The 13,589-nt window shown below is 33.1% G+C and overlaps 1 protein-coding gene across 1 annotated transcript in view; it reads left to right on the top strand.

Moving 5' to 3' along the window:
* LOC115411715 (cadherin-7-like) overlaps window positions 1-13,589 on the top strand; it is a 354,822-nt gene that overhangs the window by 213,689 nt on the left and 127,544 nt on the right. The gene's annotated exons all lie outside the window — the stretch shown is intronic.

Below are 13,589 nucleotides of genomic sequence, written 5' to 3'. Positions count from 1 at the left end.
GTTCATAAAAACTCAGATTTAAGTTGAGGGTTATTATATCAGAAACAGAAAAAATTGCAGAAAAAGTGACTTTTTCAGTAAAATCTATCATTAACTGAACATAAATCAAATGTGTCCATCCACTGTCATTGATCCAACTCCATGGGTTTTACTGGTAAATTAATGTTGTCGAAGATGATGGTGTTTCCACAGTAACTATGGAGCCTCTGAATGTCCAAATGGGTCATATCTGATGACCATGAAAAGATGACAAACTGTATTTTACACCAATTATTCACATGTATTGATAGGATTAGTGGATCAACAGGTATTAAACAGTTAAGGTCAGGAGATGGTTTTGGTCAGTGGTGGATGTTTGGGTCTTTATGGGTTAATACCGTCGCACATTCTGCTGTGAAATCGAGAGAGAAACCACTACGAAATTACTCGTTCATTTCTTGCACTGTAAATAAAACACACTCATTGTACTTCCTTGTTTCAATTTAACATAATTTCAACATTTTCTTGTTTAGTTGGTATGATAAGGTCACTGACCATTTTCTTAAAAAGGAACGGAGGGACGAATTTATGTTTAAATAACTTGACTTTTTTTTTTTTTTTTTTTTATGTAAGCCAACAATGAGCTTCCCCTGTCTGAAAGACGAGCAGCCAACACTGAACAAAGATATATATGACAATGTACATGAAAGTACAGGCAATACATCAGGTGTTTCTGAGAAAAACTATATGCAACTACTGATGCATGTTCATAATAAATCAATCAATCAATCAATCAAACTGTATCATGATTATACTTTTCCTGCAAACTAAATTAAGAAACACTTCACCGCAATTTACTTTGTTTTTTTTTTTTTTCTTACATACAAGCAATTCCTGATCAGAAATATTGCATTCTGTGACACATTCACTTTTCTCCATGTTTGTTTTTAATACTATAATGCAAATTTAACACAGTAAGGAAGAACGCAAATGACCAAATGATGAAAATTGTTTGTGGTTGTGATAAAAATAATGTACATTTTATATGGATAAGAGACGAAAATGGAGGAGCATGAACGTAACATCTTCTCTGAACATATATCGGTGATTCATTTTCACCTCTTGTTCCGTGGACCTCGATTGTCGAGCACTGAGGAAGGATTATGAGGACGAACCCTGACTTCTGTTGTGATTTTTCCTGCGCTGGTGTCAGAGGTTACAGAAGGTAGAGTTGGTGACAGTCGTACTGCGATGGGGGTGAGTAGGATTCACCCGGAGATACAAAAGACTGTGGCTGTTTTCCTGCTATCCACGGTAACAAACCACTTCAGTGTCACTTGGAGTGAACCCTGGTTTCTGTGGCAACACCCGAAACCAGAGGACCGGCCTGATGAAGACCAACGCAAGACTTAAGAATTAAAAGCAGCAATGTGGTCCGAAAATAACTGATCAAGCACAAAGAAAGTAGGGAGACTGTTGGATTTTGCTTTTCCTTTCTCGGTTTTTATTTGTTTTCTGAGCTTGGGAATGGTTTATTTTTAGAGTCTCGAAGGTTTGCAACAAGAGAATTGGATGATTGAGCCATCTGAACCAATGCTAGAGCTGTGGAGGCGTTTTCTAGTAAACATTCTCGGAGAACGTTGTGAATTATTACCATTTTTTTGTTTGGAGGTGCTGAATCTTCAGGGCGCAGCTAAATAATGGAGTGTAGGATGTCCAGATTGAACACCCTGGGACTTCCTCTCGTCTCTTTGCGGACGCCTTTATGATGCATTCAGCCTAGAAATGGCAAGCAGCCAAATTATAAATGACAAGGATTAGGGTCGGAACAATCAAGTATGATGGTGTAGTATCATCCCAGAAGGCCAGATGTATACTAATGGTTATTCTCTTTCATCAAAGCCGGTTCACAGGATGAACTTTCCTTTGGTTTTTGACAGTGTTTGTTTTAGATTTTACAGAAACTTGTCTCATGGCAAATATCGGTTCTATGATATATTGCAATATTTATTTTCACAATACTGTATCGGTATTAAAAAGTACTGTGTCGATATTTTTAGGTATTTATTCAAATGCAGATATTGCAGAGGTTCATTTTGTTTTTTGTTTTTCTTTTTTGTTTATATTTGATGTTGTGACATTAGTTATGAGCCAATAGAATATGAATATTTGAGCAGGATCTTAAACTATATATATATATATATATATATATATATACATACAGGATGGGGAAGCAAAATTTACAATGAACATTTAGTTGTTTTTTCTCAGCAGGCACTACATTAATTGTTTTGAAACCAAACATATATTGATGTCATAATCATACCTAACACTATTATCCATACCTTTTCAGAAACTTTTGCCCATATGAGTAATCAGGAAAGCAAACGTCAAAGAGTGTGTGATTTGCTGAATGCATTCGTCACACCAAAGGAGATTTCAAAAATAGTTGGAGTGTCCATAAAGACTGTTTATAATGTAAAGAAGAGAATGACTATGAGCAAAACTATTACGAGAAAGTCTGGAAGATACTATTAAAGAAGAATGGGAGAAGTTGTCACCCGAATATTTGAGGAACACTTGTACAAGTTTCAGGAAGCGTGTGAAGGCAGTTATTGAGAAAGAAGGAGGACACATAGAATAAAAACATTTTCTATTATGTACATTTTCTTGTGGCAAATAAATTCTCATGACTTTCAATAAACTAATTGGTCATACACTGTCTTTCAATCCCTGCCTCAAAATATTGTACATTTTGCTTCCCCACCCTGTATGTATATTTTGTGATATAACATAAGATCCTGTTCTGATCAAATAAAAATATGTTTAGTATTTGTGCAAATTTCTGGTGTAATTCAATTCTTCCAGGAGATAATCTTTTACAAAAAGAAACAAAACTAATTTAAAAAAAAAAAGCCTTTTTAATACACTGTAAGCCCGGACTTTGTATTTACTAAAATGCTTTAATTACAATGCACTTAAATGATTTAAGTTTTATTACATTACTGTAAAATGTTAAGTATATTCTACTAATTTGTAGACACAGTCGAAAGTATGAAAAAGTTGAAGTTGAATGGATTTAAATCACTAAGTTTTAGTCATGACCACACCTGTTTATCTCCGCATTGCATTGTGGGTATTGGGCATGTTGTTGAAAATGTGTTATTTTTATGTGCAGGGGTTCAGCGGGGTTGTGGCGTTAGTGTTAATTTTGACTTAATGTGTGTATTGCAATGTTTATTAGCCTTTTAGTGTTTGTTTTTGTATTTTTGTTGAGCTGCACCATGAGGGGCCACATTCAGCCTGATTTAATCTCCAGTGGGCCAGACCAGTAAAATAATAACATAATAACCTATAAATAATGACAACTCCAAATTGTTGTCTTTGTTTTAGTGTAAAAAAAAAAACCCTTAAATTATGAAAATACTTGCTTTTATAAACTATCCAAACAAAAAAGATGTGAATAACCTGAAAAAAAATTACATTTCTGAAGAAAAATAAGTGCAATTTTAACAATATTCTGCCTCAACTTATCATTTCTCCATGTGCATTATGGATCAGATCTACAAAGACACTAAACACTTAATAACAGGCAGAAAATAGTTCAAATTCTGCTTAATTTTCTTTAGACATTTCAGGTTGTTCATATTTCTTCAGGTTATTCACATTTTATTGTTAAAGGATAGTTTGTAAATGTAAATATTTTCATAATTTAATGTTATTTTTGGCGCTAAAACAAAGACAAAAATTTGAAGTTGTCATTATTTATAGACATAATGTAATATTATTTTTTTCACATCAAACCAAGAAGAAAATATGGAGTCATTATTTTTTGTAGTTTATTATGTTATTATTTGACTGTAGATCATATTGGTTTGTATGTGGAACCTGAAACTAAAATGAGTTCCACAGCTTTGACTGTGGAATTTTTACACTTTGCAAATTCATCCCATGGGCCGGATTGGAACCTTTGGCGGGCCGCATTTGGCCCCTGGGCTGCATGTTTGAGACCCCTGATCTATGCAGATCTTTATGCCTTGACAAATTAAAAGTACTTCCTGTACTGGCAAATTAGATTGAGCAAACTTCCTGCTTAATGTCCATCCACACTACAATGTATTAAGTTGAATAATTATACAAAGCAATTCATATTGCAAAAGATTTTAATTTAAATCAACTTGGAATTGAGTACAATGAACTGATGATATTAAGTCTAATGATTATACAAAATAATTGATATTGCAACAAATTTTAAGTTAAATTAACTTGGCATTTAGTGTGTTGTACTTAATAAGCAATTCCCTTCAAATCAAGCATTTAAGTTTAATACACTCATTACTCATCACTTAAATTGTTTAAGGCAACCGGTTTACTCAATTTTTTTACAGTAAACTCAACTTATCCGGTCTTACATTGCAGTATCATGATATATTGCGATATATCGTCTTATGATCCTAGTATTGTGATTTGTATCATATCACCAGATTCTCGCCAATACACACCCCTAATGGCAAAACATTTGACAAGAAGGAATTATTAGAGGTCTTTAACCGGCAGATGGATATGAGGTAATGCTTTTATATGAGCAAGAAACCTTTGGTAGCTTGAGATCAGTACAAATTAATTTACTCTTTGATTTACTTTTTTATTTTTATTTATTTCTACTCTTTTATATGTGTCACATATCTTAATATTTTTGTACTTTAATATCAAATGTTGATCAAAGAATTTGTTGAAAAGAAAGAAACATTTCTCTTTGCATTTCTAATTGCAGCGTTTTATTGAGTTCAAGGCGGTGAAGGTAGTAGTATATACTCTAAGGCTAAAAATGATCCACACATTCATTTATAAAAAATGATCCGTTTTTAAATAATGATGTCCTTCTTGTAAAACTTAATGTCAGTTTTGATGACTTTACTTTGATGGCCACCACACAGCTCCCATTCAAAAAACAGGATGATTCAAGGTTTGTTACTTGCCATGGTAATTTTATTTTTCCTAAAAGCTTTAAATGATTTTTGTTTAGAGATGTTCATGGACTTTTTCCCATTACTCTATATATACATAAAACTCATGACATACTCGATTAAACTGGTTGTTATGGTGACTACAAAGCATCATGATAATGTAGTTTGTCTGATTTCCTCTTTAACCCTATAACACCAAACGTATCATATTTGATACATGAGTTTTGAAGCCCTCTACATGATCAGTGTGATGTTTTTTTTTTCTTGAAAAACCTGATGTATACAATTAGATACATGCAATACACGGATAATCCACCAGGGGGGAGGAATTCGTTCACCAGAGGCCTTTCCAGTGAAACTACAAGACTGTTATTAATGAGGAATGGGGCAGAACTTTGACAATTTTGAAAAGGAATTACAATTTGTTAGACATGTTTGTGCAATATTATGTTGTTGTTTGTTCAAAAATAATAATATTTGACATTGATATTTAACCTTTTTAACCATCTAAAGTTTAACCACCGCGACCTTTATCATAATCTTATGAAAAACTAAAACACATAAAAAAAACTCCGTCTACAACTTCATCCGCAATGCAATCTTCAGTCTCCGAATCTCTTTACACTGCAACTCCCGTATTAACCTAACTGAAACCTCACGGCACGCCACTGAATTTACTATATTTCATACTACACTGAACATACTTGAATTTATAATTTGCACTTTACGTGAGTTTTTTTTTTTATTGCTCCAGTTCTATGGCAAGTCTAGAGCAGTTTAATTCCAGTGCACTATTTGTTTACTAAAGGAAACATACTTGAATTTACAGTATACTTATTTGCATTCAAAGATTTTTTTGTTTCGTACAAAAGTGAACATACTTTTTTTTTTTTTTTTATCTTTTTATGAGCAATGTAACAGAGCATACAAAGGAGCATAAATACAATGCATTCATTATACATTGCCTTTTTATATCATTTTTCCCCATTCCCAATCCAACCCCAAGGCCCTCCGAGAAGGGGCAACAGCAGAAACAAGAACATCACAACAGTCTCTGAACAGTAGAAAATCAAATAAGTACAAGCAGTATCAAATCTGTGGTGTACAAGAATATTAATTGAGCTAATGAAAAAAAAAAAAAAAAAAAAAAAATCATAGCTTGTAGATACCTGTGTTTACTTTTAAATATTAGACAAACATACTTTGTTTTAATGGTTAAAAGCTTTATGTATATTTAAAGAGTATATCTTACATTGTTTTGCAAGAAAAAAATAAACAACTTTAAGGTTAACAAATAATCGTTTTTAATAATCGTGATTTAAATTATTGCTAAAATAATCGTGATTTTTTTTTTTTTCTATAATCGAGCAGCCCTAATCTTCAGTGTAATTTTTTGCATTTCACAAATTCATCTTATGGGCCGGATTGGACCCTTTGGTGGGCCGGATTTGGTCCCCGGGCCGCATGTTTGACACCCCTGTTTTATACAGATAGTCCAAGTCCTTTGAGATATTTACAGATACTGAGAAGATTTCAACATAATTGACTGTGGCAGGAGAATTAGACAGACTTGGTTATATAACCATTAAAGATGACTGATCTGACAGTGTGGCCCTTGGTACACGGCCCCCAGGTCTTACTATTGATCCTCAAAAGCATGTAAGACCCTTATGATGTCAATAGTAGCTAGACTTAAAACTACACACTGAACATCGGTTGCTCTTAATGGGTTTCAGAGGAAAATGATGAAAATATTTGTGCTTTAATATCCAGATGTCATGGATATTAAAGCTCGCTAAGTCACGGAGAAACTGCACAAAGTATATTCACGTCTGCCAAACCATCTGGGCTTCTTTTATTCCAAAGGGTAAAACATGAGTGAAAAGAAGCACGACATAGAACATCAAGTCCAGCTTTTATTCAGCCCACTGCTGTTTAAAAAGGGACTTTCAATATTGAATCCTTCACTGCATATGAGCAAAAAACGTGTCTGCAGCTGACATCAGAGTCATTTAAAGGAGGCCAAACGCGTAACATGTTTTCAACTAGAACCATTTTTAATACATTTCTCACTGAAGATGCAAGAACCCAAAGTGTTTTTGCAAAACGCTGCAAAACACGTCAACGGAAATCTGTGTCATGTCCTTGATTCAAACACATTTTCAGTACCTGCAGACCCCCGAGATACGCTTTTGTCATACTGTATCTCAAATGTTCTTTAGTATTTCCGTTTTACATAACTTTGTCAATCCATTTGGTTTCTTGACTTGATATCTTTTTTTTTTTTTTTTTTTTTTTTTTCAATCAGAGCTAACAGTGTCAGTGTGTTCAGAGGGACTGCAGTCAACAGATAAGTCAGTTTAATAGATGGAAGTATAACATTGAGTTGGTGTGAGTGTCAAATGAGCCCAGTCGTGACCCCCCCCCGCTGTAGTGTGTGGTGTTCACAGTTCTATGTTAACACCGTTCCTTTTACACGATGATCTGATTTACATGAATTCCAGCTTTAGTTTGACAGGAGTTCATGCCCTGACCGAGGTCTCTGTCTGTTTTTAAACTGAAACATAAAACTCAAACACGTTTAAGGCTGAATGACTGTGGTTTTATTTCACTGTATATTGGAATCAAAGTGGTCATATAAATAGAATACATATAATGCTCACTTGAAATAGCTAAAGAGTCAAAGGATGGTAAAAACAAACAAACAAATAAATAAAAAAGCCTCTAAGTATCAACATGGAATATGTGTTTTCCAAATAATGTAATAATCTTTTTTTAATTTTCAGATTACATTAACCCATAAAGACCCAGTGCTACTTTTGTGACAGTTCCCAAATGAATTTTTCTCTAGATTTCACCTTTCTTAAGTCATTTATCACCATTTATTATAATATCACCCTCTGTATTTTGTGCCTTTTAAATGAAAATCCTGTATTTGTCTATATTTAATTTACTTATCATGTAGATCATAGGTGTCAAACATGCGGCCCGGGGGCCAAATCTGGTCCGCCAAAGGTTCCAGTAAGGCCCGCGGGATGAATTTGCAAAGCGCAAAAATTACACTGAAGATATTCACAATCAAGAATGTCAAACTTGTTTTAGTTCAGGTTCCACATACAGAACAATGTGATCTCAACTAAAACTAGAAGCACTCGGAGAGCACAGACCTCCGCCAAGGCTGATCAGTGGCCCCCCCTATGGGCCCCCCCCACGCCAAGGAGGTTATGTTTTTGCCAGGGTTTGTTTGTTTGTTTGTTTGTTTGTCTGTCCGTTAGTGTGCAACATAACTCAAAAAGTTATGGACAGATTTTGATGAAATTTTCAGGGTTTGTTGGAAATGGGCCCCCCTGTGGGCCCCCCCACCCCCGATCACCACCAAAATTTAATCATTTCTTCCTTATCCCATTTCCAACAAACCCTGAAAATTTCATCAAAATCTGTCCATAACTTTTTGAGTTATGTTGCACACTAACGGACAGACAAACAAACAAACAAACAAACCCTGGCAAAAACATAACCTCCTTGGCGGAGGTAATAACAGCATAATAACCTATAAGTAATGATTCCAAATTTTCTTAGTTTAATGTGAAAAACATAATATGACATTACACCTCTAAATAATGACAACTCCATATTTTTCTCTGCGTTTTAGTGTAAAAAGTTACATTAAATTATGAAAATATTAACATTTATTAACATAACTATTCTGAATGTGAAAAACTTGAAACGTGAAAAGTGGAATTTTAACATTATTCTTCCTGTTATTAAATATTTTGTGCCTTTGTAGATCCAGTGTGTTAATATGCATGTATAAGTGATAAGTTGAGGTGTAATAATGTTAAAATTGCACTTATTTTTCTCAAGAAATTTCCATTTTTTCAGGTTATTCACATCATTTTGTTTTGATAGTTTGTAAATGTACATATTTTCATAATTTAATTTTGATTGCACTAAAACAAAAGGAAAAAATTGGAGTTGTCATTATTTACAGGTTATTATGCTATTGTTTTACTGGTCTGGTCCACTGGAGATCAATTAGAGCTTAATGTGGCCCCTGAACTAAAATGAGTTTGACACCCCTGATGCAGATGTTCATAAAAGTTCACATTAAAGTTGAGGGTAATTGTAATAAAAACAGAGAAAACTGAAGAAAAATGGACTTTTACAGCAAAGATGTGATTAACTGGATATAAAACTCGTGCCTTCATCCACTGTCACTGATCCAACTCCATGGGTTTTACTGGGGAATCAATGCTGTAGAACACAGGTGTCAAACATTTGGCCTGGGGTCTAAAACTAGCCCGCCAAAAGTTCCAATCTGGCCCGTGAGATGAATTTACAAAGTGCAAAATGCAAAAATTACCCTGAAGATATTAACAGTCAAGGGCATCAAACTCAATAATAATAGCATAATAACCTAGAAATAATGACTCCAAATTTTCTTCTTGGTTTAATGTGAGAAAAATAATATATTATGCCTCTAAATAATGACAACACCATTTTTTTTCTCTTTGATTTATTGCAAATAACATTAAATTCTGATATCCTTTAATAATAAAATATCAATAACCTGAACAAATATGAACAACCTGGAATGTCTAAAAAAAATAAGTGCAATTTTAACAATATTCTGCCTTTTTTGTGCCTTGGTAGATCTGATCTGTAATGCACATGTAGAAATCATAAGTTGAGGCTTAATATTGATAAAATTGTACTTGTTTTTTGTCAGAAATTTCATTTTTTTTCCAGTTATTCACATCTTTTTTTCTGTTTTGGAGAGAAATAGTTTCATCTAATGTTATTTTTTGCACTAAAAAATTTGGAGTTGTCATTATTTATAGGTTATTATGCTATTATTTGATTGGCCCGGCCCACTGGAGATCAAACTGGGCTAAATATGGCCCCTGAACTAAAATGAGTTTGACACCCCTGCTGCAGATGTTCATAAAATTTCACATTAAAGTTGAGGGTAATTGTAATAAAAACAGAGAAAACTGAAGAAAAATGGACTTTTACAGCAAAGATGTGATTAACTGGATATAAAACTCGTGCCTTCATCCACTGTCACTGATCCAACTCCATGGGTTTTACTGGGGAATCAATGCTGTAGAACACAGGTGTCAAACATTTGGCCCGGGGTCCAAAACTAGCCCGCCAAAAGTTCCAATCTGGCCCGTGAGATGAATTTATAAAGTGCAAAATGCAAAAATTACCCTGAAGATATTAACAGTCAAGGGCATCAAACTCAATAATAATAGCATAATAACCTAGAAATAATGACTCCAAATTTTCTTCTTGGTTTAATGTGAGAAAAATAATATATTATGCCTCTAAATAATGACAACACCATTTTTTTTCTCTTTGATTTATTGCAAATAACATTAAATTCTGATATCCTTTAATAATAAAATATCAATAACCTGAACAAATATGAACAACCTGGAATGTCTAAAAAAAAATAAGTGCAATTTTAACAATATTCTGCCTTTTTTGTGCCTTGGTAGGTCTGATCTGTAATGCACATGTAGAAATCATAAGTTGAGGCTTAATATTGATAAAATTGTACTTGTTTTTTGTCAGAAATTTCATTTTTTTCCCAGTTATTCACATCTTTTTTTCTGTTTTGGAGAGAAATAGTTTCATCTAATGTTAGTTTTTGCACTAAAAAATTTGGAGTTGTCATTATTTATAGGTTATTATGCTATTATTTGATTGGCCCGGCCCACTGGAGATCAAACTGGGCTAAATATGCCCCCTGAACCAAAATGAGTTTGACATCCCTGTTGTAGAAGATGATGGAGCCTCTGAACGTCCAAATGGGTCATATCTGAGGACCATGAAAAGATCAAATAATCAAATCAAATTTTATCTACATAGCACCAAATGAAAACACAAGTTATCTCATGACACTTTACATATCGAGTTGGTCAAAACCAGACTCTAAGCCAATTTACAGAAACCCAACAGAATCCTCCAGGAGCAGACGACAAGATGACAAACTGTATTTTACACCAGTTAATCACATGTATTGATAGGATTAGTGGATCAATAAACGGTTTAGATCAGTAGATGGTTTCAGTCACTGATGGATGTTTGGGTTTTTATGGGTTAATTCATGGAAATAAGTTAACATTTTGCTTTTATTGGTGTTTTTGCCATCCTCAAGGACCCCAATCGGCAGTATGTTGACTATTTGTAGGGTAACAGTTCATGGAAAATTGTTAAATTTCATAATTTCATCATTTCTGATGACACCTGCATACATTAGTTAGAAAGTAGCAGTGGCATTAAGTGGCACCATTTCATTTTATTCCATTATTTGTAGAAAAATGCAAATCAGCAATACAGTTTATTCATGCATAAAATGTGCATGGTTTGATCTTTTGCCTTTTTTAATTCCTATTTGTTTCTTATTAACTTATAAAGACCCAGAGCTACTTTTGTGGCAATTTTTCCTCTAAACTTAACCTTTTTGAAATTATTTACCACCATTTATTATAATATTATCCTCTGTGTTTTGCATTTTTTCAGTGTAAATTATGAATTTTTCTATATTTAATTCACCGATCATGTCGATGTTATTGAAAGCGCAGATTAAATTTGAAGGTTATCGTGTCAAAAACAGAAAAAAAATTAAATAAAATGTGACTTTTTTAGTCTAATTCATATATCATTAACTGAACATAAACCCAGTGTGTCCATCCACTGTCGCTGATTCAACTCCATGGGTTTTACTGGTGAATCAATGTTGTAGAACAAGGGTGTCAAACTCATTTTAGTTGAGGGGCCACATCCTCCCAATATGATCTGAAGTGGGCCGGACCAGCAAATTAGTAACATAATAATATATAAATAATGCCAACTCCAAACATTTCAATGTGTTTTATAGAGAAAAAAGTAAAATTACATTATGGAAATGTTTATATCTATAAACTGTCCTTTTAAAAATGTGAATAACATGAACAACCATGAAAAAACTGACATTTATTAAGAAAAATAAGTGCAATTTTAACTATATTTTGCCTCTGCTTATCATTTTGTGAATGTGCATTACAACTTACAGATCACAATGGATCTGAAAATACACCAAGTATTTTAGTAATTGGCAGAAAATTTGTAAAATTGTGCTTCTCTTAACATATTTCTTGTTTTCAAATTTTTTACTTAAACTTAAACTTAAAAATGTCTTCTTCAATCTGTGCATTTAAAAGGATGTATAAATCCACTATAATAACAAAATACAGAACATTAGAAGTACGCGTAAAATAAGATATTATAGTTAATTGGTTATCATGATAGGAAGATACTATCATATTTATTGATCATTGTATTTGGAGTAAATATTTGGGCTGGATATGTATATTATAGTTTATATTGAAAACAGCTGATTATTGCAAATCTGATTGTGTATGAGGTGACTAAAAAAAAACGTGTATATGAATGTTTTTTTATGGATGTTTTGTGTTATTGTTAATAATATACAGAGGAAAATATGTGTTAACAAAGCAAAGGAGGAGGATCTGGTTTGATTATTAGTTTGTAAAAAGGGGGTGGGAGTCAATAAGTTATACTTCTTCCCGGTCCTTTTCGAGCGCAAAAAAAAATTGTATTTATTTATTTGTTTTGACCATGTTGTATGATTCTTTGTTATCTGATGATCCTATGTGCTTGAAATAAACTACTACTACTACTACTACTATTTTTTTGTGAAAGGCTAGTACGTAAATGCACACATTTTCATGTAATTTCTTTTTTTTTTTTTTTTTACACTAAAACAGAGAAAAAATTTGGAATTGTCATTATTTGTTAGGTTTTTATGGTAGTATTTTACTGATCTGACCCACTTGAGACTAAAGTAGGGCTTTATATGGGCCCTAAAGTAAAACAATTGACTGTTATATTAATATCTTGAGTGTAATTTTTGCATTTCACAAATTCATCCTACGGGCCAGATTAGACCCTTTGGCGGGCCAGTTTTGGCCCCCGGGCTGCATGTTTGACACCTGTGTCGTAGAAGATGACAGTGTAACTACGGAGCCTCTAAACGTCCAAATGGGTCATATCTGATGACCATAAAAAGACGACAAACTGCATTTTACACCAGTTAGGATAGTCTATCAATAGGTATTAAACAATTTAGATCAGTAGATGGTTCTGGTCGCAGATGTTTGGATCTTTATGGGTTAAACGTAGGGTACATTTGTTTGTGTTGTAAACTGTAAAACATACATAAAGCATAATAATAATAATAATAATAATAATAAGAAGAAGAAGAAGAAGAAGAAGAAGAAGAAGAACTTTATTTATATAGTACCTTTAAAAACTGAGTTTACAAAGTGAAGACAAAGCAAAAGCAGAATACAAACATAGAAAACACAACACAATAAAAGAGTTAAGTGCAGCAAACAGGAAATCACGACTAACTTTGAATGTATCATAGTGGAGAAGGCAGAAATAACATAAACATGATGCTGACAAATCAATGCAAAATGAAGGAATGGAATAAAACAACATCATGTATGTCAATATTTAGTTTCGTTTATTTCAGACACAAACATAATACAAAACATAGAGGGAAAAAATAATTTAAAAAAAACTAAACAAAAATAAAAAATAGAATAATAGAAAAAAGAACAACTGTTG

The sequence above is a fragment of the Sphaeramia orbicularis genome, chromosome 20 (genome assembly GCF_902148855.1).
Source record: "Sphaeramia orbicularis chromosome 20, fSphaOr1.1, whole genome shotgun sequence".
In the NCBI taxonomy this organism is placed as follows: Eukaryota; Metazoa; Chordata; class Actinopteri; order Kurtiformes; family Apogonidae; genus Sphaeramia; species Sphaeramia orbicularis.
Note: the sequence above shows the minus strand (reverse complement) of the source record. Positions and strands in the feature narration are given on the sequence as shown.